Source organism: Lithobates pipiens, unplaced genomic scaffold (genome assembly GCF_037356315.1).
Source record: "Lithobates pipiens isolate NorthernLeopardFrog02 unplaced genomic scaffold, aLitPip1_a1.2 Scaffold_18, whole genome shotgun sequence".
Lineage (NCBI taxonomy): Eukaryota > Metazoa > Chordata > Amphibia > Anura > Ranidae > Lithobates > Lithobates pipiens.
Window position 1 is genome coordinate 580,342,042 of NW_027507758.1, and position 27,916 is coordinate 580,369,957.

General features: G+C 53.3%; 10 non-coding genes across 10 annotated transcripts; all 10 read left to right on the top strand.

Moving 5' to 3' along the window:
* The first annotated feature begins 274 nt into the window (after positions 1-274).
* On the top strand, positions 275-347 carry TRNAA-AGC (transfer RNA alanine (anticodon AGC)). Its single transcript has one exon. It is a non-coding gene; the product is annotated as a tRNA-Ala (tRNA).
* A 2,145-nt stretch (positions 348-2,492) lies between these two features.
* TRNAA-AGC (transfer RNA alanine (anticodon AGC)) lies at positions 2,493-2,565 on the top strand. The gene has a single exon. It is a non-coding gene; the product is annotated as a tRNA-Ala (tRNA).
* Positions 2,566-4,704: 2,139 nt separating this feature from the next.
* On the top strand, positions 4,705-4,777 carry TRNAA-AGC (transfer RNA alanine (anticodon AGC)). Its single transcript has one exon. It is a non-coding gene; the product is annotated as a tRNA-Ala (tRNA).
* Positions 4,778-6,916: 2,139 nt separating this feature from the next.
* On the top strand, positions 6,917-6,989 carry TRNAA-AGC (transfer RNA alanine (anticodon AGC)). The gene has a single exon. It is a non-coding gene; the product is annotated as a tRNA-Ala (tRNA).
* A 2,138-nt stretch (positions 6,990-9,127) lies between these two features.
* Positions 9,128-9,200, top strand: TRNAA-AGC (transfer RNA alanine (anticodon AGC)). Its single transcript has one exon. It is a non-coding gene; the product is annotated as a tRNA-Ala (tRNA).
* A 2,139-nt stretch (positions 9,201-11,339) lies between these two features.
* On the top strand, positions 11,340-11,412 carry TRNAA-AGC (transfer RNA alanine (anticodon AGC)). The gene has a single exon. It is a non-coding gene; the product is annotated as a tRNA-Ala (tRNA).
* A 4,352-nt stretch (positions 11,413-15,764) lies between these two features.
* Positions 15,765-15,837, top strand: TRNAA-AGC (transfer RNA alanine (anticodon AGC)). Its single transcript has one exon. It is a non-coding gene; the product is annotated as a tRNA-Ala (tRNA).
* A 2,139-nt stretch (positions 15,838-17,976) lies between these two features.
* Positions 17,977-18,049, top strand: TRNAA-AGC (transfer RNA alanine (anticodon AGC)). Its single transcript has one exon. It is a non-coding gene; the product is annotated as a tRNA-Ala (tRNA).
* A 2,139-nt stretch (positions 18,050-20,188) lies between these two features.
* TRNAA-AGC (transfer RNA alanine (anticodon AGC)) lies at positions 20,189-20,261 on the top strand. Its single transcript has one exon. It is a non-coding gene; the product is annotated as a tRNA-Ala (tRNA).
* Positions 20,262-24,749: 4,488 nt separating this feature from the next.
* Positions 24,750-24,822, top strand: TRNAA-AGC (transfer RNA alanine (anticodon AGC)). The gene has a single exon. It is a non-coding gene; the product is annotated as a tRNA-Ala (tRNA).
* The last annotated feature ends 3,094 nt before the right edge of the window (positions 24,823-27,916 follow it).

Consider the following 27,916-nt stretch of genomic DNA (forward strand, 5'->3'; position numbering starts at 1 on the left):
CCCCATGGAATGCCTCAAGGCACAAGGTGTTTCTTGTCGAGAATGTATTAGGCGGTGTGAGTGCTTTTTGAAACCACCTTCTCCCAATGACATCATTGAAACCCATGGGGCCATACTTCAGAAGGGGCTCAGTTGTCCAAGGTCTTGGGGGAGTGGCTCTCCTGGTGTCTAGCGGCCAGAGCAAGTTGTGGATTTAGCAAAACTGCCTATAGTTTACACATAGCCCAGGAGAGGACAGGGATCAGCCATAGCACAAGCAACAACCTCAAGCAAAGGGGGATTAGCTCAAATGGTAGAGCGCTCGCTTAGCATGCGAGAGGTAGCGGGATCGATGCCCGCATTCTCCAAATGCAGCTTTCCTGATTTGCCAGGAGACACCTTGCTTTTGTGTTTGATGTTGAAGCTTGGAACCGAGCGCCGTGAGCAACATGGGAAGCCGGAGTCCTCCTCATAACGCGTGCCAAGGCGTTGCCACGTTTTTGTGGTGGCAACTGTGGCTTCAGCCAAAGTCACGTAGGCAGTGTTGGACAAAAGCAATCTAGTAAACAAAGCACGAGCAGGCCTCCATGGCCAAGAGACAATATTTCATTAGCGCAAAAGGTGCCAGTGCCAGTGCCATGCTTACGCTGAGAGCTTTGGACTCGTTGAATCACCTGAATCAGGTTCAACTTCTCTTTGTGTGCGAAAGAAAGGCCTTTGGGCCCGCACGCAAGCAAATATCGATTGGCATAGGAAAGGGCAACGTAGCAGAGGATGGTTTCGATCCATCGACCTCTGGGTTATGGGCCCAGCACGCTTCCGCTGCGCCACTCTGCTCTTGTCGCTGACCAACCTCAACAACCACATGTGGATGTAGTTTGCCAGCGATTCCCACGGGGAGTGGGTCCATGTGGCAAAGTCACAATGTAGACGACTAGGCGTTTCCATTGATTTTCGACCAGCGAATCCCAAGTCAAGCGTGGGCGAGAGCTGGACTCTCCTAGACCAGCTGAGCGAGGGTGGTGGCAAGTGGCCCGGCGTGGAGCATTGGTGGTTCAGTGGTAGAATTCTCGCCTGCCACGCGGGAGGCCCGGGTTCGATTCCCGGCCAATGCAATTATGGGCTCTTTGTGTTTGCAGCGCTCTCCCCCAATTTCCAGCCCCGTGGAGTGCATCAAGGCACAAGGTGTTTCTTGTCGAGAATGTACTAGGCGGTGTGAGTGCTTTTTGAAACCAGCCTTCTCCCAATTACATCATTGAAACCCATGGGGCCATGCCTCTGAAGGGGCTCAGTTGTCAAAGGTCGTAGGAGGGAAAAAAAAGGGGGGTGCAAACCTTCTACGCTAGGAAAGTGGGTGGCTCTCCTGGTGTCTAGCGGCCAGAGCAGGTTGTGGATTTCGCAAAACTGACTATATTTTACACATAGCCCAGGAGAGGACAGGGATCAGCCATAGCGCAAGCAACACACTCGAGCAAAGGGGGATTAGCTCAAGTGGCAGAGCGCTCGCTTTGCATGCGAGAGGTAGCGGGATCGATGCCCGCATTCTCCAAACGCAGCTTTCCTGGTTTCACGGGAGGCACCTTGCTTTTGTGTTTGATGTTGAAGCTTGGAACCGAGCGCCGTGAGCAACATGGGAAGCCGGAGTGCTCCTCATAACATGTGCCAAGGCATTGCCACGTTTTTGTGGTGGCATCTGTGGCTTCAGCCAAAGTCACGTAGGCAGTATTGGACAAAAGCAATCAATTAAAGAAAGCACGACCAGGCTTCCATGGCCAAGAGACAATATTCCATTAGGGGGAAAGGTGCCAGTGCCATGCTTACGCTGAGAGCTTTGGACTCGTTGAATCACCTGAATCAGGTTCAACTTCTCTTTGTGTGCGAAAGAAAGGCCTTTGGGCCCGCAAGCAAATATCGATTGGCATAGGAAAAGGCAACGTAGCAGAGGATGGTTTCGATCCATCGACCTCTGGGTTATGGGCCCAGCACGCTTCCGCTGCGCCACTCTGCTCTTGTCGCTGGCCATCCTCATGGATTTCGACAAGCGAATCCCAAGTCAAGCGTGGGCGAGAGCTGGACTCTCCTAGGCCAGCTGAGCGAGGGTGGTGGCGCCTGGCCCGGCGTGGAGCATTGGTGGTTCAGTGGTAGAATTCTCGCCTGCCACGCGGGAGGCCCGGGTTCGATTCCCGGCCAATGCAATTATGGGCTCTTGGTGTTTGTAGCTCTCTCCCCCAATTTCCAGCCCCATGGAATGCCTCAAGGCACAAGGTGTTTCTTGTCGAGAATGTATTAGGCGGTGTGAGTGCTTTTTGAAACCACCTTCTCCCAATGACATCATTGAAACCCATGGGGCCATACTTCAGAAGGGGCTCAGTTGTCCAAGGTCTTGGGGGAGTGGCTCTCCTGGTGTCTAGCGGCCAGAGCAAGTTGTGGATTTAGCAAAACTGCCTATAGTTTACACATAGCCCAGGAGAGGACAGGGATCAGCCATAGCACAAGCAACAACCTCAAGCAAAGGGGGATTAGCTCAAATGGTAGAGCGCTCGCTTAGCATGCGAGAGGTAGCGGGATCGATGCCCGCATTCTCCAAATGCAGCTTTCCTGATTTGCCAGGAGACACCTTGCTTTTGTGTTTGATGTTGAAGCTTGGAACCGAGCGCCGTGAGCAACATGGGAAGCCGGAGTCCTCCTCATAACGCGTGCCAAGGCGTTGCCACGTTTTTGTGGTGGCAACTGTGGCTTCAGCCAAAGTCACGTAGGCAGTGTTGGACAAAAGCAATCTAGTAAACAAAGCACGAGCAGGCCTCCATGGCCAAGAGACAATATTTCATTAGCGCAAAAGGTGCCAGTGCCATGCTTACGCTGAGAGCTTTGGACTCGTTGAATCACCTGAATCAGGTTCAACTTCTCTTTGTGTGCGAAAGAAAGGCCTTTGGGCCCGCACGCAAGCAAATATCGATTGGCATAGGAAAGGGCAACATAGCAGAGGATGGTTTCGATCCATCGACCTCTGGGTTATGGGCCCAGCACGCTTCCGCTGCGCCACTCTGCTCTTGTCGCTGACCAACCTCAACAACCACATGTGGATGTAGTTTGCCAGCGATTCCCACGGGGAGTGGGTCCATGTGGCAAAGTCACAATGTAGACGACTAGGCGTTTCCATTGATTTTCGACCAGCGAATCCCAAGTCAAGCGTGGGCGAGAGCTGGACTCTCCTAGACCAGCTGAGCGAGGGTGGTGGCAAGTGGCCCGGCGTGGAGCATTGGTGGTTCAGTGGTAGAATTCTCGCCTGCCACGCGGGAGGCCCGGGTTCGATTCCCGGCCAATGCAATTATGGGCTCTTTGTGTTTGCAGCGCTCTCCCCCAATTTCCAGCCCCGTGGAGTGCATCAAGGCACAAGGTGTTTCTTGTCGAGAATGTACTAGGCGGTGTGAGTGCTTTTTGAAACCAGCCTTCTCCCAATTACATCATTGAAACCCATGGGGCCATACCTCTGAAGGGGCTCAGTTGTCAAAGGTCGTAGGAGGGAAAAAAAAGGGGGGTGCAAACCTTCTACGCTAGGAAAGCGGGTGGCTCTCCTGGTGTCTAGCGGCCAGAGCAGGTTGTGGATTTCGCAAAACTGACTATATTTTACACATAGCCCAGGAGAGGACAGGGATCAGCCATAGCGCAAGCAACACACTCGAGCAAAGGGGGATTAGCTCAAGTGGCAGAGCGCTCGCTTTGCATGCGAGAGGTAGCGGGATCGATGCCCGCATTCTCCAAACGCAGCTTTCCTGGTTTCATGGGAGGCACCTTGCTTTTGTGTTTGATGTTGAAGCTTGGAACCGAGCGCCGTGAGCAACATGGGAAGCCGGAGTGCTCCTCATAACATGTGCCAAGGCATTGCCACGTTTTTGTGGTGGCATCTGTGGCTTCAGCCAAAGTCACGTAGGCAGTATTGGACAAAAGCAATCAATTAAAGAAAGCACGACCAGGCTTCCATGGCCAAGAGACAATATTCCATTAGGGGGAAAGGTGCCAGTGCCATGCTTACGCTGAGAGCTTTGGACTCGTTGAATCACCTGAATCAGGTTCAACTTCTCTTTGTGTGCGAAAGAAAGGCCTTTGGGCCCGCAAGCAAATATCGATTGGCATAGGAAAAGGCAACGTAGCAGAGGATGGTTTCGATCCATCGACCTCTGGGTTATGGGCCCAGCACGCTTCCGCTGCGCCACTCTGCTCTTGTCGCTGACCATCCTCATGGATTTCGACAAGCGAATCCCAAGTCAAGCGTGGGCGAGAGCTGGACTCTCCTAGGCCAGCTGAGCGAGGGTGGTGGCGCATGGCCCGGCGTGGAGCATTGGTGGTTCAGTGGTAGAATTCTCGCCTGCCACGCGGGAGGCCCGGGTTCGATTCCCGGCCAATGCAATTATGGGCTCTTGGTGTTTGTAGCTCTCTCCCCCAATTTCCAGCCCCATGGAATGCCTCAAGGCACAAGGTGTTTCTTGTCGAGAATGTATTAGGCGGTGTGAGTGCTTTTTGAAACCACCTTCTCCCAATGACATCATTGAAACCCATGGGGCCATACTTCAGAAGGGGCTCAGTTGTCCAAGGTCTTGGGGGAGTGGCTCTCCTGGTGTCTAGCGGCCAGAGCAAGTTGTGGATTTAGCAAAACTGCCTATAGTTTACACATAGCCCAGGAGAGGACAGGGATCAGCCATAGCACAAGCAACAACCTCAAGCAAAGGGGGATTAGCTCAAATGGTAGAGCGCTCGCTTAGCATGCGAGAGGTAGCGGGATCGATGCCCGCATTCTCCAAATGCAGCTTTCCTGATTTGCCAGGAGACACCTTGCTTTTGTGTTTGATGTTGAAGCTTGGAACCGAGCGCCGTGAGCAACATGGGAAGCCGGAGTCCTCCTCATAACGCGTGCCAAGGCGTTGCCACGTTTTTGTGGTGGCAACTGTGGCTTCAGCCAAAGTCACGTAGGCAGTGTTGGACAAAAGCAATCTAGTAAACAAAGCACGAGCAGGCCTCCATGGCCAAGAGACAATATTTCATTAGCGCAAAAGGTGCCAGTGCCATGCTTACGCTGAGAGCTTTGGACTCGTTGAATCACCTGAATCAGGTTCAACTTCTCTTTGTGTGCGAAAGAAAGGCCTTTGGGCCCGCACGCAAGCAAATATCGATTGGCATAGGAAAGGGCAACGTAGCAGAGGATGGTTTCGATCCATCGACCTCTGGGTTATGGGCCCAGCACGCTTCCGCTGCGCCACTCTGCTCTTGTCGCTGACCAACCTCAACAACCACATGTGGATGTAGTTTGCCAGCGATTCCCACGGGGAGTGGGTCCATGTGGCAAAGTCACAATGTAGACGACTAGGCGTTTCCATTGATTTTCGACCAGCGAATCCCAAGTCAAGCGTGGGCGAGAGCTGGACTCTCCTAGACCAGCTGAGCGAGGGTGGTGGCAAGTGGCCCGGCGTGGAGCATTGGTGGTTAAGTGGTAGAATTCTCGCCTGCCACGCGGGAGGCCCGGGTTCGATTCCCGGCCAATGCAATTATGGGCTCTTTGTGTTTGCAGCGCTCTCCCCCAATTTCCAGCCCCGTGGAGTGCATCAAGGCACAAGGTGTTTCTTGTCGAGAATGTACTAGGCGGTGTGAGTGCTTTTTGAAACCAGCCTTCTCCCAATTACATCATTGAAACCCATGGGGCCATACCTCTGAAGGGGCTCAGTTGTCAAAGGTCGTAGGAGGGAAAAAAAAGGGGGGTGCAAACCTTCTACGCTAGGAAAGCGGGTGGCTCTCCTGGTGTCTAGCGGCCAGAGCAGGTTGTGGATTTCGCAAAACTGACTATATTTTACACATAGCCCAGGAGAGGACAGGGATCAGCCATAGCGCAAGCAACACACTCGAGCAAAGGGGGATTAGCTCAAGTGGCAGAGCGCTCGCTTTGCATGCGAGAGGTAGCGGGATCGATGCCCGCATTCTCCAAACGCAGCTTTCCTGGTTTCACGGGAGGCACCTTGCTTTTGTGTTTGATGTTGAAGCTTGGAACCGAGCGCCGTGAGCAACATGGGAAGCCGGAGTGCTCCTCATAACATGTGCCAAGGCATTGCCACGTTTTTGTGGTGGCATCTGTGGCTTCAGCCAAAGTCACGTAGGCAGTATTGGACAAAAGCAATCAATTAAAGAAAGCACGACCAGGCTTCCATGGCCAAGAGACAATATTCCATTAGGGGGAAAGGTGCCAGTGCCATGCTTACGCTGAGAGCTTTGGACTCGTTGAATCACCTGAATCAGGTTCAACTTCTCTTTGTGTGCGAAAGAAAGGCCTTTGGGCCCGCAAGCAAATATCGATTGGCATAGGAAAAGGCAACGTAGCAGAGGATGGTTTCGATCCATCGACCTCTGGGTTATGGGCCCAGCACGCTTCCGCTGCGCCACTCTGCTCTTGTCGCTGGCCATCCTCATGGATTTCGACAAGCGAATCCCAAGTCAAGCGTGGGCGAGAGCTGGACTCTCCTAGGCCAGCTGAGCGAGGGTGGTGGCGCCTGGCCCGGCGTGGAGCATTGGTGGTTCAGTGGTAGAATTCTCGCCTGCCACGCGGGAGGCCCGGGTTCGATTCCCGGCCAATGCAATTATGGGCTCTTGGTGTTTGTAGCTCTCTCCCCCAATTTCCAGCCCCATGGAATGCCTCAAGGCACAAGGTGTTTCTTGTCGAGAATGTATTAGGCGGTGTGAGTGCTTTTTGAAACCACCTTCTCCCAATGACATCATTGAAACCCATGGGGCCATACTTCAGAAGGGGCTCAGTTGTCCAAGGTCTTGGGGGAGTGGCTCTCCTGGTGTCTAGCGGCCAGAGCAAGTTGTGGATTTAGCAAAACTGCCTATAGTTTACACATAGCCCAGGAGAGGACAGGGATCAGCCATAGCACAAGCAACAACCTCAAGCAAAGGGGGATTAGCTCAAATGGTAGAGCGCTCGCTTAGCATGCGAGAGGTAGCGGGATCGATGCCCGCATTCTCCAAATGCAGCTTTCCTGATTTGCCAGGAGACACCTTGCTTTTGTGTTTGATGTTGAAGCTTGGAACCGAGCGCCGTGAGCAACATGGGAAGCCGGAGTCCTCCTCATAACGCGTGCCAAGGCGTTGCCACGTTTTTGTGGTGGCAACTGTGGCTTCAGCCAAAGTCACGTAGGCAGTGTTGGACAAAAGCAATCTAGTAAACAAAGCACGAGCAGGCCTCCATGGCCAAGAGACAATATTTCATTAGCGCAAAAGGTGCCAGTGCCATGCTTACGCTGAGAGCTTTGGACTCGTTGAATCACCTGAATCAGGTTCAACTTCTCTTTGTGTGCGAAAGAAAGGCCTTTGGGCCCACACGCAAGCAAATATCGATTGGCATAGGAAAGGGCAACGTAGCAGAGGATGGTTTCGATCCATCGACCTCTGGGTTATGGGCCCAGCACGCTTCCGCTGCGCCACTCTGCTCTTGTCGCTGACCAACCTCAACAACCACATGTGGATGTAGTTTGCCAGCGATTCCCACGGGGAGTGGGTCCATGTGGCAAAGTCACAATGTAGACGACTAGGCGTTTCCATTGATTTTCGACCAGCGAATCCCAAGTCAAGCGTGGGCGAGAGCTGGACTCTCCTAGACCAGCTGAGCGAGGGTGGTGGCAAGTGGCCCGGCGTGGAGCATTGGTGGTTCAGTGGTAGAATTCTCGCCTGCCACGCGGGAGGCCCGGGTTCGATTCCCGGCCAATGCAATTATGGGCTCTTTGTGTTTGCAGCGCTCTCCCCCAATTTCCAGCCCCGTGGAGTGCATCAAGGCACAAGGTGTTTCTTGTCGAGAATGTACTAGGCGGTGTGAGTGCTTTTTGAAACCAGCCTTCTCCCAATTACATCATTGAAACCCATGGGGCCATACCTCTGAAGGGGCTCAGTTGTCAAAGGTCGTAGGAGGGAAAAAAAAGGGGGGTGCAAACCTTCTACGCTAGGAAAGCGGGTGGCTCTCCTGGTGTCTAGCGGCCAGAGCAGGTTGTGGATTTCGCAAAACTGACTATATTTTACACATAGCCCAGGAGAGGACAGGGATCAGCCATAGCGCAAGCAACACACTTGAGCAAAGGGGGATTAGCTCAAGTGGCAGAGCGCTCGCTTTGCATGCGAGAGGTAGCGGGATCGATGCCCGCATTCTCCAAACGCAGCTTTCCTGGTTTCACGGGAGGCACCTTGCTTTTGTGTTTGATGTTGAAGCTTGGAACCGAGCGCCGTGAGCAACATGGGAAGCCGGAGTGCTCCTCATAACATGTGCCAAGGCATTGCCACGTTTTTGTGGTGGCATCTGTGGCTTCAGCCAAAGTCACGTAGGCAGTATTGGACAAAAGCAATCAATTAAAGAAAGCACGACCAGGCTTCCATGGCCAAGAGACAATATTCCATTAGGGGGAAAGGTGCCAGTGCCATGCTTACGCTGAGAGCTTTGGACTCGTTGAATCACCTGAATCAGGTTCAACTTCTCTTTGTGTGCGAAAGAAAGGCCTTTGGGCCCGCAAGCAAATATCGATTGGCATGGAAAAGGCAACGTAGCAGAGGATGGTTTCGATCCATCGACCTCTGGGTTATGGGCCCAGCACGCTTCCGCTGCGCCACTCTGCTCTTGTCGCTGGCCATCCTCATGGATTTCGACAAGCGAATCCCAAGTCAAGCGTGGGCGAGAGCTGGACTCTCCTAGGCCAGCTGAGCGAGGGTGGTGGCGCCTGGCCCGGCGTGGAGCATTGGTGGTTCAGTGGTAGAATTCTCGCCTGCCACGCGGGAGGCCCGGGTTCGATTCCCGGCCAATGCAATTATGGGCTCTTGGTGTTTGTAGCTCTCTCCCCCAATTTCCAGCCCCATGGAATGCCTCAAGGCACAAGGTGTTTCTTGTCGAGAATGTATTAGGCGGTGTGAGTGCTTTTTGAAACCACCTTCTCCCAATGACATCATTGAAACCCATGGGGCCATACTTCAGAAGGGGCTCAGTTGTCCAAGGTCTTGGGGGAGTGGCTCTCCTGGTGTCTAGCGGCCAGAGCAAGTTGTGGATTTAGCAAAACTGCCTATAGTTTACACATAGCCCAGGAGAGGACAGGGATCAGCCATAGCACAAGCAACAACCTCAAGCAAAGGGGGATTAGCTCAAATGGTAGAGCGCTCGCTTAGCATGCGAGAGGTAGCGGGATCGATGCCCGCATTCTCCAAATGCAGCTTTCCTGATTTGCCAGGAGACACCTTGCTTTTGTGTTTGATGTTGAAGCTTGGAACCGAGCGCCGTGAGCAACATGGGAAGCCGGAGTCCTCCTCATAACGCGTGCCAAGGCGTTGCCACGTTTTTGTGGTGGCAACTGTGGCTTCAGCCAAAGTCACGTAGGCAGTGTTGGACAAAAGCAATCTAGTAAACAAAGCACGAGAAGGCCTCCATGGCCAAGAGACAATATTTCATTAGCGCAAAAGGTGCCAGTGCCATGCTTACGCTGAGAGCTTTGGACTCGTTGAATCACCTGAATCAGGTTCAACTTCTCTTTGTGTGCGAAAGAAAGGCCTTTGGGCCCGCACGCAAGCAAATATCGATTGGCATAGGAAAGGGCAACGTAGCAGAGGATGGTTTCGATCCATCGACCTCTGGGTTATGGGCCCAGCACGCTTCCGCTGCGCCACTCTGCTCTTGTCGCTGACCAACCTCAACAACCACATGTGGATGTAGTTTGCCAGCGATTCCCACGGGGAGTGGGTCCATGTGGCAAAGTCACAATGTAGACGACTAGGCGTTTCCATTGATTTTCGACCAGCGAATCCCAAGTCAAGCGTGGGCGAGAGCTGGACTCTCCTAGACCAGCTGAGCGAGGGTGGTGGCAAGTGGCCCGGCGTGGAGCATTGGTGGTTCAGTGGTAGAATTCTCGCCTGCCACGCGGGAGGCCCGGGTTCGATTCCCGGCCAATGCAATTATGGGCTCTTTGTGTTTGCAGCGCTCTCCCCCAATTTCCAGCCCCGTGGAGTGCATCAAGGCACAAGGTGTTTCTTGTCGAGAATGTACTAGGCGGTGTGAGTGCTTTTTGAAACCAGCCTTCTCCCAATTACATCATTGAAACCCATGGGGCCATACCTCTGAAGGGGCTCAGTTGTCAAAGGTCGTAGGAGGGAAAAAAAAGGGGGGTGCAAACCTTCTACGCTAGGAAAGCGGGTGGCTCTCCTGGTGTCTAGCGGCCAGAGCAGGTTGTGGATTTCGCAAAACTGACTATATTTTACACATAGCCCAGGAGAGGACAGGGATCAGCCATAGCGCAAGCAACACACTCGAGCAAAGGGGGATTAGCTCAAGTGGCAGAGCGCTCGCTTTGCATGCGAGAGGTAGCGGGATCGATGCCCGCATTCTCCAAACGCAGCTTTCCTGGTTTCACGGGAGGCACCTTGCTTTTGTGTTTGATGTTGAAGCTTGGAACCGAGCGCCGTGAGCAACATGGGAAGCCGGAGTGCTCCTCATAACATGTGCCAAGGCATTGCCACGTTTTTGTGGTGGCATCTGTGGCTTCAGCCAAAGTCACGTAGGCAGTATTGGACAAAAGCAATCAATTAAAGAAAGCACGACCAGGCTTCCATGGCCAAGAGACAATATTCCATTAGGGGGAAAGGTGCCAGTGCCATGCTTACGCTGAGAGCTTTGGACTCGTTGAATCACCTGAATCAGGTTCAACTTCTCTTTGTGTGCGAAAGAAAGGCCTTTGGGCCCGCAAGCAAATATCGATTGGCATAGGAAAAGGCAACGTAGCAGAGGATGGTTTCGATCCATCGACCTCTGGGTTATGGGCCCAGCACGCTTCCGCTGCGCCACTCTGCTCTTGTCGCTGGCCATCCTCATGGATTTCGACAAGCGAATCCCAAGTCAAGCGTGGGCGAGAGCTGGACTCTCCTAGGCCAGCTGAGCGAGGGTGGTGGCGCCTGGCCCGGCGTGGAGCATTGGTGGTTCAGTGGTAGAATTCTCGCCTGCCACGCGGGAGGCCCGGGTTCGATTCCCGGCCAATGCAATTATGGGCTCTTGGTGTTTGTAGCTCTCTCCCCCAATTTCCAGCCCCATGGAATGCCTCAAGGCACAAGGTGTTTCTTGTCGAGAATGTATTAGGCGGTGTGAGTGCTTTTTGAAACCACCTTCTCCCAATGACATCATTGAAACCCATGGGGCCATACTTCAGAAGGGGCTCAGTTGTCCAAGGTCTTGGGGGAGTGGCTCTCCTGGTGTCTAGCGGCCAGAGCAAGTTGTGGATTTAGCAAAACTGCCTATAGTTTACACATAGCCCAGGAGAGGACAGGGATCAGCCATAGCACAAGCAACAACCTCAAGCAAAGGGGGATTAGCTCAAATGGTAGAGCGCTCGCTTAGCATGCGAGAGGTAGCGGGATCGATGCCCGCATTCTCCAAATGCAGCTTTCCTGATTTGCCAGGAGACACCTTGCTTTTGTGTTTGATGTTGAAGCTTGGAACCGAGCGCCGTGAGCAACATGGGAAGCCGGAGTCCTCCTCATAACGCGTGCCAAGGCGTTGCCACGTTTTTGTGGTGGCAACTGTGGCTTCAGCCAAAGTCACGTAGGCAGTGTTGGACAAAAGCAATCTAGTAAACAAAGCACGAGCAGGCCTCCATGGCCAAGAGACAATATTTCATTAGCGCAAAAGGTGCCAGTGCCATGCTTACGCTGAGAGCTTTGGACTCGTTGAATCACCTGAATCAGGTTCAACTTCTCTTTGTGTGCGAAAGAAAGGCCTTTGGGCCCGCACGCAAGCAAATATCGATTGGCATAGGAAAGGGCAACGTAGCAGAGGATGGTTTCGATCCATCGACCTCTGGGTTATGGGCCCAGCACGCTTCCGCTGCGCCACTCTGCTCTTGTCGCTGACCAACCTCAACAACCACATGTGGATGTAGTTTGCCAGCGATTCCCACGGGGAGTGGGTCCATGTGGCAAAGTCACAATGTAGACGACTAGGCGTTTCCATTGATTTTCGACCAGCGAATCCCAAGTCAAGCGTGGGCGAGAGCTGGACTCTCCTAGACCAGCTGAGCGAGGGTGGTGGCAAGTGGCCCGGCGTGGAGCATTGGTGGTTCAGTGGTAGAATTCTCGCCTGCCATGCGGGAGGCCCTGGGTTCGATTCCCGGCCAATGCAATTATGGGCTCTTTGTGTTTGCAGCGCTCTCCCCCAATTTCCAGTCCCGTGGAGTGCATCAAGGCACAAGGTGTTTCTTGTCGAGAATGTACTAGGCGGTGTGAGTGCTTTTTGAAACCAGCCTTCTCCCAATTACATCATTGAAACCCATGGGGCCATACCTCTGAAGGGGCTCAGTTGTCAAAGGTCGTAGGAGGGAAAAAAAAGGGGGGTGCAAACCTTCTACGCTAGGAAAGCGGGTGGCTCTCCTGGTGTCTAGCGGCCAGAGCAGGTTGTGGATTTCGCAAAACTGACTATATTTTACACATAGCCCAGGAGAGGACAGGGATCAGCCATAGCGCAAGCAACACACTCGAGCAAAGGGGGATTAGCTCAAGTGGCAGAGCGCTCGCTTTGCATGCGAGAGGTAGCGGGATCGATGCCCGCATTCTCCAAACGCAGCTTTCCTGGTTTCACGGGAGGCACCTTGCTTTTGTGTTTGATGTTGAAGCTTGGAACCGAGCGCCGTGAGCAACATGGGAAGCCGGAGTGCTCCTCATAACATGTGCCAAGGCATTGCCACGTTTTTGTGGTGGCATCTGTGGCTTCAGCCAAAGTCACGTAGGCAGTATTGGACAAAAGCAATCAATTAAAGAAAGCACGACCAGGCTTCCATGGCCAAGAGACAATATTCCATTAGGGGGAAAGGTGCCAGTGCCATGCTTACGCTGAGAGCTTTGGACTCGTTGAATCACCTGAATCAGGTTCAACTTCTCTTTGTGTGCGAAAGAAAGGCCTTTGGGCCCGCAAGCAAATATCGATTGGCATAGGAAAAGGCAACGTAGCAGAGGATGGTTTCGATCCATCGACCTCTGGGTTATGGGCCCAGCACGCTTCCGCTGCGCCACTCTGCTCTTGTCGCTGGCCATCCTCATGGATTTCGACAAGCGAATCCCAAGTCAAGCGTGGGCGAGAGCTGGACTCTCCTAGGCCAGCTGAGCGAGGGTGGTGGCGCCTGGCCCGGCGTGGAGCATTGGTGGTTCAGTGGTAGAATTCTCGCCTGCCACGCGGGAGGCCCGGGTTCGATTCCCGGCCAATGCAATTATGGGCTCTTGGTGTTTGTAGCTCTCTCCCCCAATTTCCAGCCCCATGGAATGCCTCAAGGCACAAGGTGTTTCTTGTCGAGAATGTATTAGGCGGTGTGAGTGCTTTTTGAAACCACCTTCTCCCAATGACATCATTGAAACCCATGGGGCCATACTTCAGAAGGGGCTCAGTTGTCCAAGGTCTTGGGGGAGTGGCTCTCCTGGTGTCTAGCGGCCAGAGCAAGTTGTGGATTTAGCAAAACTGCCTATAGTTTACACATAGCCCAGGAGAGGACAGGGATCAGCCATAGCACAAGCAACAACCTCAAGCAAAGGGGGATTAGCTCAAATGGTAGAGCGCTTGCTTAGCATGCGAGAGGTAGCGGGATCGATGCCCGCATTCTCCAAATGCAGCTTTCCTGATTTGCCAGGAGACACCTTGCTTTTGTGTTTGATGTTGAAGCTTGGAACCGAGCGCCGTGAGCAACATGGGAAGCCGGAGTCCTCCTCATAACGCGTGCCAAGGCGTTGCCACGTTTTTGTGGTGGCAACTGTGGCTTCAGCCAAAGTCACGTAGGCAGTGTTGGACAAAAGCAATCTAGTAAACAAAGCACGAGCAGGCCTCCATGGCCAAGAGACAATATTTCATTAGCGCAAAAGGTGCCAGTGCCATGCTTACGCTGAGAGCTTTGGACTCGTTGAATCACCTGAATCAGGTTCAACTTCTCTTTGTGTGCGAAAGAAAGGCCTTTGGGCCCGCACGCAAGCAAATATCGATTGGCATAGGAAAGGGCAACGTAGCAGAGGATGGTTTCGATCCATCGACCTCTGGGTTATGGGCCCAGCACGCTTCCGCTGCGCCACTCTGCTCTTGTCGCTGACCAACCTCAACAACCACATGTGGATGTAGTTTGCCAGCGATTCCCACGGGGAGTGGGTCCATGTGGCAAAGTCACAATGTAGACGACTAGGCGTTTCCATTGATTTTCGACCAGCGAATCCCAAGTCAAGCGTGGGCGAGAGCTGGACTCTCCTAGACCAGCTGAGCGAGGGTGGTGGCAAGTGGCCCGGCGTGGAGCATTGGTGGTTAAGTGGTAGAATTCTCGCCTGCCACGCGGGAGGCCCGGGTTCGATTCCCGGCCAATGCAATTATGGGCTCTTTGTGTTTGCAGCGCTCTCCCCCAATTTCCAGCCCCGTGGAGTGCATCAAGGCACAAGGTGTTTCTTGTCGAGAATGTACTAGGCGGTGTGAGTGCTTTTTGAAACCAGCCTTCTCCCAATTACATCATTGAAACCCATGGGGCCATACCTCTGAAGGGGCTCAGTTTTCAAAGGTCGTAGGAGGGAAAAAAAAGGGGGGTGCAAACCTTCTACGCTAGGAAAGCGGGTGGCTCTCCTGGTGTCTAGCGGCCAGAGCAGGTTGTGGATTTCGCAAAACTGACTATATTTTACACATAGCCCAGGAGAGGACAGGGATCAGCCATAGCGCAAGCAACACACTCGAGCAAAGGGGGATTAGCTCAAGTGGCAGAGCGCTCGCTTTGCATGCGAGAGGTAGCGGGATCGATGCCCGCATTCTCCAAACGCAGCTTTCCTGGTTTCACGGGAGGCACCTTGCTTTTGTGTTTGATGTTGAAGCTTGGAACCGAGCGCCGTGAGCAACATGGGAAGCCGGAGTGCTCCTCATAACATGTGCCAAGGCATTGCCACGTTTTTGTGGTGGCATCTGTGGCTTCAGCCAAAGTCACGTAGGCAGTATTGGACAAAAGCAATCAATTAAAGAAAGCACGACCAGGCTTCCATGGCCAAGAGACAATATTCCATTAGGGGGAAAGGTGCCAGTGCCATGCTTACGCTGAGAGCTTTGGACTCGTTGAATCACCTGAATCAGGTTCAACTTCTCTTTGTGTGCGAAAGAAAGGCCTTTGGGCCCGCAAGCAAATATCGATTGGCATAGGAAAAGGCAACGTAGCAGAGGATGGTTTCGATCCATCGACCTCTGGGTTATGGGCCCAGCACGCTTCCGCTGCGCCACTCTGCTCTTGTCGCTGGCCATCCTCATGGATTTCGACAAGCGAATCCCAAGTCAAGCGTGGGCGAGAGCTGGACTCTCCTAGGCCAGCTGAGCGAGGGTGGTGGCGCCTGGCCCGGCGTGGAGCATTGGTGGTTCAGTGGTAGAATTCTCGCCTGCCACGCGGGAGGCCCGGGTTCGATTCCCGGCCAATGCAATTATGGGCTCTTGGTGTTTGTAGCTCTCTCCCCCAATTTCCAGCCCCATGGAATGCCTCAAGGCACAAGGTGTTTCTTGTCGAGAATGTATTAGGCGGTGTGAGTGCTTTTTGAAACCACCTTCTCCCAATGACATCATTGAAACCCATGGGGCCATACTTCAGAAGGGGCTCAGTTGTCCAAGGTCTTGGGGGAGTGGCTCTCCTGGTGTCTAGCGGCCAGAGCAAGTTGTGGATTTAGCAAAACTGCCTATAGTTTACACATAGCCCAGGAGAGGACAGGGATCAGCCATAGCACAAGCAACAACCTCAAGCAAAGGGGGATTAGCTCAAATGGTAGAGCGCTCGCTTAGCATGCGAGAGGTAGCGGGATCGATGCCCGCATTCTCCAAATGCAGCTTTCCTGATTTGCCAGGAGACACCTTGCTTTTGTGTTTGATGTTGAAGCTTGGAACCGAGCGCCGTGAGCAACATGGGAAGCCGGAGTCCTCCTCATAACGCGTGCCAAGGCGTTGCCACGTTTTTGTGGTGGCAACTGTGGCTTCAGCCAAAGTCACGTAGGCAGTGTTGGACAAAAGCAATCTAGTAAACAAAGCACGAGCAGGCCTCCATGGCCAAGAGACAATATTTCATTAGCGCAAAAGGTGCCAGTGCCATGCTTACGCTGAGAGCTTTGGACTCGTTGAATCACCTGAATCAGGTTCAACTTCTCTTTGTGTGCGAAAGAAAGGCCTTTGGGCCTGCACGCAAGCAAATATCGATTGGCATAGGAAAGGGCAACGTAGCAGAGGATGGTTTCGATCCATCGACCTCTGGGTTATGGGCCCAGCACGCTTCCGCTGCGCCACTCTGCTCTTGTCGCTGACCAACCTCAACAACCACATGTGGATGTAGTTTGCCAGCGATTCCCACGGGGAGTGGGTCCATGTGGCAAAGTCACAATGTAGACGACTAGGCGTTTCCATTGATTTTCGACCAGCGAATCCCAAGTCAAGCGTGGGCGAGAGCTGGACTCTCCTAGACCAGCTGAGCGAGGGTGGTGGCAAGTGGCCCGGCGTGGAGCATTGGTGGTTAAGTGGTAGAATTCTCGCCTGCCACGCGGGAGGCCCGGGTTCGATTCCCGGCCAATGCAATTATGGGCTCTTTGTGTTTGCAGCGCTCTCCCCCAATTTCCAGCCCCGTGGAGTGCATCAAGGCACAAGGTGTTTCTTGTCGAGAATGTACTAGGCGGTGTGAGTGCTTTTTGAAACCAGCCTTCTCCCAATTACATCATTGAAACCCATGGGGCCATACCTCTGAAGGGGCTCAGTTGTCAAAGGTCGTAGGAGGGAAAAAAAAGGGGGGTGCAAACCTTCTACGCTAGGAAAGCGGGTGGCTCTCCTGGTGTCTAGCGGCCAGAGCAGGTTGTGGATTTCGCAAAACTGACTATATTTTACACATAGCCCAGGAGAGGACAGGGATCAGCCATAGCGCAAGCAACACACTCGAGCAAAGGGGGATTAGCTCAAGTGGCAGAGCGCTCGCTTTGCATGCGAGAGGTAGCGGGATCGATGCCCGCATTCTCCAAACGCAGCTTTCCTGGTTTCACGGGAGGCACCTTGCTTTTGTGTTTGATGTTGAAGCTTGGAACCGAGCGCCGTGAGCAACATGGGAAGCCGGAGTGCTCCTCATAACATGTGCCAAGGCATTGCCACGTTTTTGTGGTGGCATCTGTGGCTTCAGCCAAAGTCACGTAGGCAGTATTGGACAAAAGCAATCAATTAAAGAAAGCACGACCAGGCTTCCATGGCCAAGAGACAATATTCCATTAGGGGGAAAGGTGCCAGTGCCATGCTTACGCTGAGAGCTTTGGACTCGTTGAATCACCTGAATCAGGTTCAACTTCTCTTTGTGTGCGAAAGAAAGGCCTTTGGGCCCGCAAGCAAATATCGATTGGCATAGGAAAAGGCAACGTAGCAGAGGATGGTTTCGATCCATCGACCTCTGGGTTATGGGCCCAGCACGCTTCCGCTGCGCCACTCTGCTCTTGTCGCTGGCCATCCTCATGGATTTCGACAAGCGAATCCCAAGTCAAGCGTGGGCGAGAGCTGGACTCTCCTAGGCCAGCTGAGCGAGGGTGGTGGCGCCTGGCCCGGCGTGGAGCATTGGTGGTTCAGTGGTAGAATTCTCGCCTGCCACGCGGGAGGCCCGGGTTCGATTCCCGGCCAATGCAATTATGGGCTCTTGGTGTTTGTAGCTCTCTCCCCCAATTTCCAGCCCCATGGAATGCCTCAAGGCACAAGGTGTTTCTTGTCGAGAATGTATTAGGCGGTGTGAGTGCTTTTTGAAACCACCTTCTCCCAATGACATCATTGAAACCCATGGGGCCATACTTCAGAAGGGGCTCAGTTGTCCAAGGTCTTGGGGGAGTGGCTCTCCTGGTGTCTAGCGGCCAGAGCAAGTTGTGGATTTAGCAAAACTGCCTATAGTTTACACATAGCCCAGGAGAGGACAGGGATCAGCCATAGCACAAGCAACAACCTCAAGCAACGGGGGATTAGCTCAAATGGTAGAGCGCTCGCTTAGCATGCGAGAGGTAGCGGGATCGATGCCCGCATTCTCCAAATGCAGCTTTCCTGATTTGCCAGGAGACACCTTGCTTTTGTGTTTGATGTTGAAGCTTGGAACCGAGCGCCGTGAGCAACATGGGAAGCCGGAGTCCTCCTCATAACGCGTGCCAAGGCGTTGCCACGTTTTTGTGGTGGCAACTGTGGCTTCAGCCAAAGTCACGTAGGCAGTGTTGGACAAAAGCAATCTAGTAAACAAAGCACGAGCAGGCCTCCATGGCCAAGAGACAATATTTCATTAGCGCAAAAGGTGCCAGTGCCATGCTTACGCTGAGAGCTTTGGACTCGTTGAATCACCTGAATCAGGTTCAACTTCTCTTTGTGTGCGAAAGAAAGGCCTTTGGGCCCGCACGCAAGCAAATATCGATTGGCATAGAAAAAGGCAACGTAGCAGAGGATGGTTTCGATCCATCGACCTCTGGGTTATGGGCCCAGCACGCTTCCGCTGCGCCACTCTGCTCTTGTCGCTGACCAACCTCAACAACCACATGTGGATGTAGTTTGCCAGCGATTCCCACGGGGAGTGGGTCCATGTGGCAAAGTCACAATGTAGACGACTAGGCGTTTCCATTGATTTTCGACCAGCGAATCCCAAGTCAAGCGTGGGCGAGAGCTGGACTCTCCTAGACCAGCTGAGCGAGGGTGGTGGCAAGTGGCCCGGCGTGGAGCATTGGTGGTTCAGTGGTAGAATTCTCGCCTGCCACGCGGGAGGCCCGGGTTCGATTCCCGGCCAATGCAATTATGGGCTCTTTGTGTTTGCAGCGCTCTCCCCCAATTTCCAGCCCCGTGGAGTGCATCAAGGCACAAGGTGTTTCTTGTCGAGAATGTACTAGGCGGTGTGAGTGCTTTTTGAAACCAGCCTTCTCCCAATTACATCATTGAAACCCATGGGGCCATACCTCTGAAGGGGCTCAGTTGTCAAAGGTCGTAGGAGGGAAAAAAAAGGGGGGTGCAAACCTTCTACGCTAGGAAAGCGGGTGGCTCTCCTGGTGTCTAGCGGCCAGAGCAGGTTGTGGATTTCGCAAAACTGACTATATTTTACACATAGCCCAGGAGAGGACAGGGATCAGCCATAGCGCAAGCAACACACTCGAGCAAAGGGGGATTAGCTCAAGTGGCAGAGCACTCGCTTTGCATGCGAGAGGTAGCGGGATCGATGCCCGCATTCTCCAAACGCAGCTTTCCTGGTTTCACGGGAGGCACCTTGCTTTTGTGTTTGATGTTGAAGCTTGGAACCGAGCGCCGTGAGCAACATGGGAAGCCGGAGTGCTCCTCATAACATGTGCCAAGGCATTGCCACGTTTTTGTGGTGGCATCTGTGGCTTCAGCCAAAGTCACGTAGGCAGTATTGGACAAAAGCAATCAATTAAAGAAAGCACGACCAGGCTTCCATGGCCAAGAGACAATATTCCATTAGGGGGAAAGGTGCCAGTGCCATGCTTACGCTGAGAGCTTTGGACTCGTTGAATCACCTGAATCAGGTTCAACTTCTCTTTGTGTGCGAAAGAAAGGCCTTTGGGCCCGCAAGCAAATATCGATTGGCATAGGAAAAGGCAACGTAGCAGAGGATGGTTTCGATCCATCGACCTCTGGGTTTTGGGCCCAGCACGCTTCCGCTGCGCCACTCTGCTCTTGTCGCTGGCCATCCTCATGGATTTCGACAAGCGAATCCCAAGTCAAGCATGGGCGAGAGCTGGACTCTCCTAGGCCAGCTGAGCGAGGGTGGTGGCGCCTGGCCCGGCGTGGAGCATTGGTGGTTCAGTGGTAGAATTCTCGCCTGCCACGCGGGAGGCCCGGGTTCGATTCCCGGCCAATGCAATTATGGGCTCTTGGTGTTTGTAGCTCTCTCCCCCAATTTCCAGCCCCATGGAATGCCTCAAGGCACAAGGTGTTTCTTGTCGAGAATGTATTAGGCGGTGTGAGTGCTTTTTGAAACCACCTTCTCCCAATGACATCATTGAAACCCATGGGGCCATACTTCAGAAGGGGCTCAGTTGTCCAAGGTCTTGGGGGAGTGGCTCTCCTGGTGTCTAGCGGCCAGAGCAAGTTGTGGATTTAGCAAAACTGCCTATAGTTTACACATAGCCCAGGAGAGGACAGGGATCAGCCATAGCACAAGCAACAACCTCAAGCAAAGGGGGATTAGCTCAAATGGTAGAGCGCTCGCTTAGCATGCGAGAGGTAGCGGGATCGATGCCCGCATTCTCCAAATGCAGCTTTCCTGATTTGCCAGGAGACACCTTGCTTTTGTGTTTGATGTTGAAGCTTGGAAACGAGCGCCGTGAGCAACATGGGAAGCCGGAGTCCTCCTCATAACGCGTGCCAAGGCGTTGCCACGTTTTTGTGGTGGCAACTGTGGCTTCAGCCAAAGTCACGTAGGCAGTGTTGGACAAAAGCAATCTAGTAAACAAAGCACGAGCAGGCCTCCATGGCCAAGAGACAATATTTCATTAGCGCAAAAGGTGCCAGTGCCATGCTTACGCTGAGAGCTTTGGACTCGTTGAATCACCTGAATCAGGTTCAACTTCTCTTTGTGTGCGAAAGAAAGGCCGTTGGGCCCGCACGCAAGCAAATATCGATTGGCATAGGAAAGGGCAACGTAGCAAAGGATGGTTTCGATCCATCGACCTCTGGGTTATGGGCCCAGCACGCTTCCGCTGCGCCACTCTGCTCTTGTCGCTGACCAACCTCAACAACCACATGTGGATGTAGTTTGCCAGCGATTCCCACGGGGAGTGGGTCCATGTGGCAAAGTCACAATGTAGACGACTAGGCGTTTCCATTGATTTTCGACCAGCGAATCCCAAGTCAAGCGTGGGCGAGAGCTGGACTCTCCTAGACCAGCTGAGCGAGGGTGGTGGCAAGTGGCCCGGCGTGGAGCATTGGTGGTTCAGTGGTAGAATTCTCGCCTGCCACGCGGGAGGCCCGGGTTCGATTCCCGGCCAATGCAATTATGGGCTCTTTGTGTTTGCAGCGCTCTCCCCCAATTTCCAGCCCCGTGGAGTGCATCAAGGCACAAGGTGTTTCTTGTCGAGAATGTACTAGGCGGTGTGAGTGCTTTTTGAAACCAGCCTTCTCCCAATTACATCATTGAAACCCATGGGGCCATACCTCTGAAGGGGCTCAGTTGTCAAAGGTCGTAGGAGGGAAAAAAAAGGGGGGTGCAAACCTTCTACGCTAGGAAAGCGAGTGGCTCTCCTGGTGTCTAGCGGCCAGAGCAGGTTGTGTATTTCGCAAAACTGACTATATTTTACACATAGCCCAGGAGAGGACAGGGATCAGCCATAGCGCAAGCAACACACTCGAGCAAAGGGGGATTAGCTCAAGTGGCAGAGCGCTCGCTTTGCATGCGAGAGGTAGCGGGATCGATGCCCGCATTCTCCAAACGCAGCTTTCCTGGTTTCACGGGAGGCACCTTGCTTTTGTGTTTGATGTTGAAGCTTGGAACCGAGCGCCGTGAGCAACATGGGAAGCCGGAGTGCTCCTCATAACATGTGCCAAGGCATTGCCACGTTTTTGTGGTGGCATCTGTGGCTTCAGCCAAAGTCACGTAGGCAGTATTGGACAAAAGCAATCAATTAAAGAAAGCACGACCAGGCTTCCATGGCCAAGAGACAATATTCCATTAGGGGGAAAGGTGCCAGTGCCATGCTTACGCTGAGAGCTTTGGACTCGTTGAATCACCTGAATCAGGTTCAACTTCTCTTTGTGTGCGAAAGAAAGGCCTTTGGGCCCGCACGCAAGCAAATATCGATTGGCATAGAAAAAGGCAACGTAGCAGAGGATGGTTTCGATCCATCGACCTCTGGGTTATGGGCCCAGCACGCTTCCGCTGCGCCACTCTGCTCTTGTCGCTGACCAACCTCAACAACCACATGTGGATGTAGTTTGCCAGCGATTCCCACGGGGAGTGGGTCCATGTGGCAAAGTCACAATGTAGACGACTAGGCGTTTCCATTGATTTTCGACCAGCGAATCCCAAGTCAAGCGTGGGCGAGAGCTGGACTCTCCTAGACCAGCTGAGCAAGGGCGGTGGCAAGTGGCCCGGCGTGGAGCATTGGTGGTTCAGTGGTAGAATTCTCGCCTGCCACGCGGGAGGCCCGGGTTCGATTCCCGGCCAATGCAATTATGGGCTCTTTGTGTTTGCAGCGCTCTCCCCCAATTTCCAGCCCCGTGGAGTGCATCAAGGCACAAGGTGTTTCTTGTCGAGAATGTACTAGGCGGTGTGAGTGCTTTTTGAAACCAGCCTTCTCCCAATTACATCATTGAAACCCATGGGGCCATACCTCTGAAGGGGCTCAGTTGTCAAAGGTCGTAGGAGGGAAAAAAAAGGGGGGTGCAAACCTTCTACGCTAGGAAAGCGGGTGGCTCTCCTGGTGTCTAGCGGCCAGAGCAGGTTGTGGATTTCGCAAAACTGACTATATTTTACACATAGCCCAGGAGAGGACAGGGATCAGCCATAGCGCAAGCAACACACTCGAGCAAAGGGGGATTAGCTCAAGTGGCAGAGCGCTCGCTTTGCATGCGAGAGGTAGCGGGATCGATGCCCGCATTCTCCAAACGCAGCTTTCCTGGTTTCACGGGAGGCACCTTGCTTTTGTGTTTGATGTTGAAGCTTGGAACCGAGCGCCGTGAGCAACATGGGAAGCCGGAGTGCTCCTCATAACATGTGCCAAGGCATTGCCACGTTTTTGTGGTGGCATCTGTGGCTTCAGCCAAAGTCACGTAGGCAGTATTGGACAAAAGCAATCAATTAAAGAAAGCACGACCAGGCTTCCATGGCCAAGAGACAATATTCCATTAGGGGGAAAGGTGCCAGTGCCATGCTTACGCTGAGAGCTTTGGACTCGTTGAATCACCTGAATCAGGTTCAACTTCTCTTTGTGTGCGAAAGAAAGGCCGTTGGGCCCGCACGCAAGCAAATATCGATTGGCATAGAAAAAGGCAACGTAGCAGAGGATGGTTTCGATCCATCGACCTCTGGGTTATGGGCCCAGCACGCTTCCGCTGCGCCACTCTGCTCTTGTCGCTGACCAACCTCAACAACCACATGTGGATGTAGTTTGCCAGCGATTCCCACGGGGAGTGGGTCCATGTGGCAAAGTCACAATGTAGACGACTAGGCGTTTCCATTGATTTTCGACCAGCGAATCCCAAGTCAAGCGTGGGCGAGAGCTGGACTCTCCTAGACCAGCTGAGCGAGGGTGGTGGCAAGTGGCCCGGCGTGGAGCATTGGTGGTTCAGTGGTAGAATTCTCGCCTGCCACGCGGGAGGCCTGGGTTCGATTCCCGGCCAATGCAATTATGGGCTCTTTGTGTTTGCAGCGCTCTCCCCCAATTTCCAGCCCCGTGGAGTGCATCAAGGCACAAGGTGTTTCTTGTCGAGAATGTACTAGGCGGTGTGAGTGCTTTTTGAAACCAGCCTTCTCCCAATTACATCATTGAAACCCATGGGGCCATACCTCTGAAGGGGCTCAGTTGTCAAAGGTCGTAGGAGGGAAAAAAAGGGGGGTGCAAACCTTCTACGCTAGGAAAGCGGGTGGCTCTCCTGGTGTCTAGCGGCCAGAGCAGGTTGTGGATTTCGCAAAACTGACTATATTTTACACATAGCCCAGGAGAGGACAGGGATCAGCCATAGCGCAAGCAACACACTCGAGCAAAGGGGGATTAGCTCAAGTGGCAGAGCGCTCGCTTTGCATGCGAGAGGTAGCGGGATCGATGCCCGCATTCTCCAAACGCAGCTTTCCTGGTTTCACGGGAGGCACCTTGCTTTTGTGTTTGATGTTGAAGCTTGGAACCGAGCGCCGTGAGCAACATGGGAAGCCGGAGTGCTCCTCATAACATGTGCCAAGGCATTGCCACGTTTTTGTGGTGGCATCTGTGGCTTCAGCCAAAGTCACGTAGGCAGTATTGGACAAAAGCAATCAATTAAAGAAAGCACGACCAGGCTTCCATGGCCAAGAGACAATATTCCATTAGGGGGAAAGGTGCCAGTGCCATGCTTACGCTGAGAGCTTTGGACTCGTTGAATCACCTGAATCAGGTTCAACTTCTCTTTGTGTGCGAAAGAAAGGCCTTTGGGCCCGCAAGCAAATATCGATTGGCATAGGAAAAGGCAATGTAGCAGAGGATGGTTTCAATCCATCGACCTCTGGGTTATGGGCCCAGCACGCTTCCGCTGCGCCACTCTGCTCTTGTCGCTGGCCATCCTCATGGATTTCGACAAGCGAATCCCAAGTCAAGCGTGGGCGAGAGCTGGACTCTCCTAGGCCAGCTGAGCGAGGGTGGTGGCGCCTGGCCCGGCGTGGAGCATTGGTGGTTCAGTGGTAGAATTCTCACCTGCCACGCGGGAGGCCCGGGTTAGATTCCCGGCCAATGCAATTATGGGCTCTTGGTGTTTGTAGCTCTCTCCCCCAATTTCCAGCCCCATGGAATGCCTCAAGGCACAAGGTGTTTCTTGTCGAGAATGTATTAGGCGGTGTGAGTGCTTTTTGAAACCACCTTCTCCCAATGACATCATTGAAACCCATGGGGCCATACTTCAGAAGGGGCTCAGTTGTCCAAGGTCTTGGGGGAGTGGCTCTCCTGGTGTCTAGCGGCCAGAGCAAGTTGTGGATTTAGCAAAACTGCCTATAGTTTACACATAGCCCAGGAGAGGACAGGGATCAGCCATAGCACAAGCAACAACCTCAAGCAAAGGGGGATTAGCTCAAATGGTAGAGCGCTCGCTTAGCATGCGAGAGGTAGCGGGATCGATGCCCGCATTCTCCAAATGCAGCTTTCCTGATTTGCCAGGAGACACCTTGCTTTTGTGTTTGATGTTGAAGCTTGGAACCGAGCGCCGTGAGCAACATGGGAAGCCGGAGTCCTCCTCATAACGCGTGCCAAGGCGTTGCCACGTTTTTGTGGTGGCAACTGTGGCTTCAGCCAAAGTCACGTAGGCAGTGTTGGACAAAAGCAATCTAGTAAACAAAGCACGAGCAGGCCTCCATGGCCAAGAGACAATATTTCATTAGCGCAAAAGGTGCCAGTGCCATGCTTGCGCTGAGAGCTTTGGACTCGTTGAATCACCTGAATCAGGTTCAACTTCTCTTTGTGTGCGAAAGAAAGGCCTTTGGGCCCGCACGCAAGCAAATATCGATTGGCATAGGAAAAGGCAACGTAGCAGAGGATGGTTTCGATCCATCGACCTCTGGGTTATGGGCCCAGCACGCTTCCGCTGCGCCACTCTGCTCTTGTCGCTGAGCAACCTCAACAACCACATGTGGATGTAGTTTGCCAGCGATTCCCACGGGGAGTGGGTCCATGTGGCAAAGTCACAATGTAGACGACTAGGCGTTTCCATTGATTTTCGACCAGCGAATCCCAAGTCAAGCGTGGGCGAGAGCTGGACTCTCCTAGACCAGCTGAGCGAGGGTGGTGGCAAGTGGCCCGGCGTGGAGCATTGGTGGTTCAGTGGTAGAATTCTCGCCTGCCACGCGGGAGGCCCGGGTTCGATTCCCGGCCAATGCAATTATGGGCTCTTTGTGTTTGCAGCGCTCTCCCCCAATTTCCAGCCCCGTGGAGTGCATCAAGGCACAAGGTGTTTCTTGTCGAGAATGTACTAGGCGGTGTGAGTGCTTTTTGAAACCAGCCTTCTCCCAATTACATCATTGAAACCCATGGGGCCATACCTCTGAAGGGGCTCAGTTGTCAAAGGTCGTAGGAGGGAAAAAAAAGGGGGGTGCAAACCTTCTACGCTAGGAAAGCGGGTGGCTCTCCTGGTGTCTAGCGGCCAGAGCAGGTTGTGGATTTCGCAAAACTGACTATATTTTACACATAGCCCAGGAGAGGACAGGGATCAGCCATAGCGCAAGCAACACACTCGAGCAAAGGGGGATTAGCTCAAGTGGCAGAGCGCTCGCTTTGCATGCGAGAGGTAGCGGGATCGATGCCCGCATTCTCCAAACGCAGCTTTCCTGGTTTCACGGGAGGCACCTTGCTTTTGTGTTTGATGTTGAAGCTTGGAACCGAGCGCCGTGAGCAACATGGGAAGCCGGAGTGCTCCTCATAACATGTGCCAAGGCATTGCCACGTTTTTGTGGTGGCATCTGTGGCTTCAGCCAAAGTCACGTAGGCAGTATTGGACAAAAGCAATCAATTAAAGAAAGCACGACCAGGCTTCCATGGCCAAGAGACAATATTCCATTAGGGGGAAAGGTGCCAGTGCCATGCTTACGCTGAGAGCTTTGGACTCGTTGAATCACCTGAATCAGGTTCAACTTCTCTTTGTGTGCGAAAGAAAGGCCTTTGGGCCCGCAAGCAAATATCGATTGGCATAGGAAAAGGCAACGTAGCAGAGGATGGTTTCGATCCATCGACCTCTGGGTTATGGGCCCAGCACGCTTCCGCTGCGCCACTCTCCTCTTGTCGCTGACCATCCTCATGGATTTCGACAAGCGAATCCCAAGTCAAGCGTGGGCGAGAGCTGGACTCTCCTAGGCCAGCTGAGCGAGGGTGGTGGCGCCTGGCCCGGCGTGGAGCATTGGTGGTTCAGTGGTAGAATTCTCGCCTGCCACGCGGGAGGCCCGGGTTCGATTCCCGGCCAATGCAATTATGGGCTCTTGGTGTTTGTAGCTCTCTCCCCCAATTTCCAGCCCCATGGAATGCCTCAAGGCACAAGGTGTTTCTTGTCGAGAATGTATTAGGCGGTGTGAGTGCTTTTTGAAACCACCTTCTCCCAATGACATCATTGAAACCCATGGGGCCATACTTCAGAAGGGGCTCAGTTGTCCAAGGTCTTGGGGGAGTGGCTCTCCTGGTGTCTAGCGGCCAGAGCAAGTTGTGGATTTAGCAAAACTGCCTATAGTTTACACATAGCCCAGGAGAGGACAGGGATCAGCCATAGCACAAGCAACAACCTCAAGCAAAGGGGGATTAGCTCAAATGGTAGAGCGCTCGCTTAGCATGCGAGAGGTAGTGGGATCGATGCCCGCATTCTCCAAATGCAGCTTTCCTGATTTGCCAGGAGACACCTTGCTTTTGTGTTTGATGTTGAAGCTTGGAACCGAGCGCCGTGAGCAACATGGGAAGCCGGAGTCCTCCTCATAACGCGTGCCAAGGCGTTGCCACGTTTTTGTGGTGGCAACTGTGGCTTCAGCCAAAGTCACGTAGGCAGTGTTGGACAAAAGCAATCTAGTAAACAAAGCACGAGCAGGCCTCCATGGCCAAGAGACAATATTTCATTAGCGCAAAAGGTGCCAGTGCCATGCTTACGCTGAGAGCTTTGGACTCGTTGAATCACCTGAATCAGGTTCAACTTCTCTTTGTGTGCGAAAGAAAGGCCTTTGGGCCCGCACGCAAGCAAATATCGATTGGCATAGGAAAAGGCAACGTAGCAGAGGATGGTTTCGATCCATCGACCTCTGGGTTATGGGCCCAGCACGCTTCCGCTGCGCCACTCTGCTCTTGTCGCTGACCAACCTCAACAACCACATGTGGATGTAGTTTGCCAGCGATTCCCACGGGGAGTGGGTCCATGTGGCAAAGTCACAATGTAGACGACTAGGCGTTTCCATTGATTTTCGACCAGCGAATCCCAAGTCAAGCGTGGGCGAGAGCTGGACTCTCCTAGACCAGCTGAGCGAGGGTGGTGGCAAGTGGCCCGGCGTGGAGCATTGGTGGTTCAGTGGTAGAATTCTCGCCTGCCACGCGGGAGGCCCGGGTTCGATTCCCGGCCAATGCAATTATGGGCTCTTTGTGTTTGCAGCGCTCTCCCCCAATTTCCAGCCCCGTGGAGTGCATCAAGGCACAAGGTGTTTCTTGTCGAGAATGTACTAGGCGGTGTGAGTGCTTTTTGAAACCAGCCTTCTCCCAATTACATCAT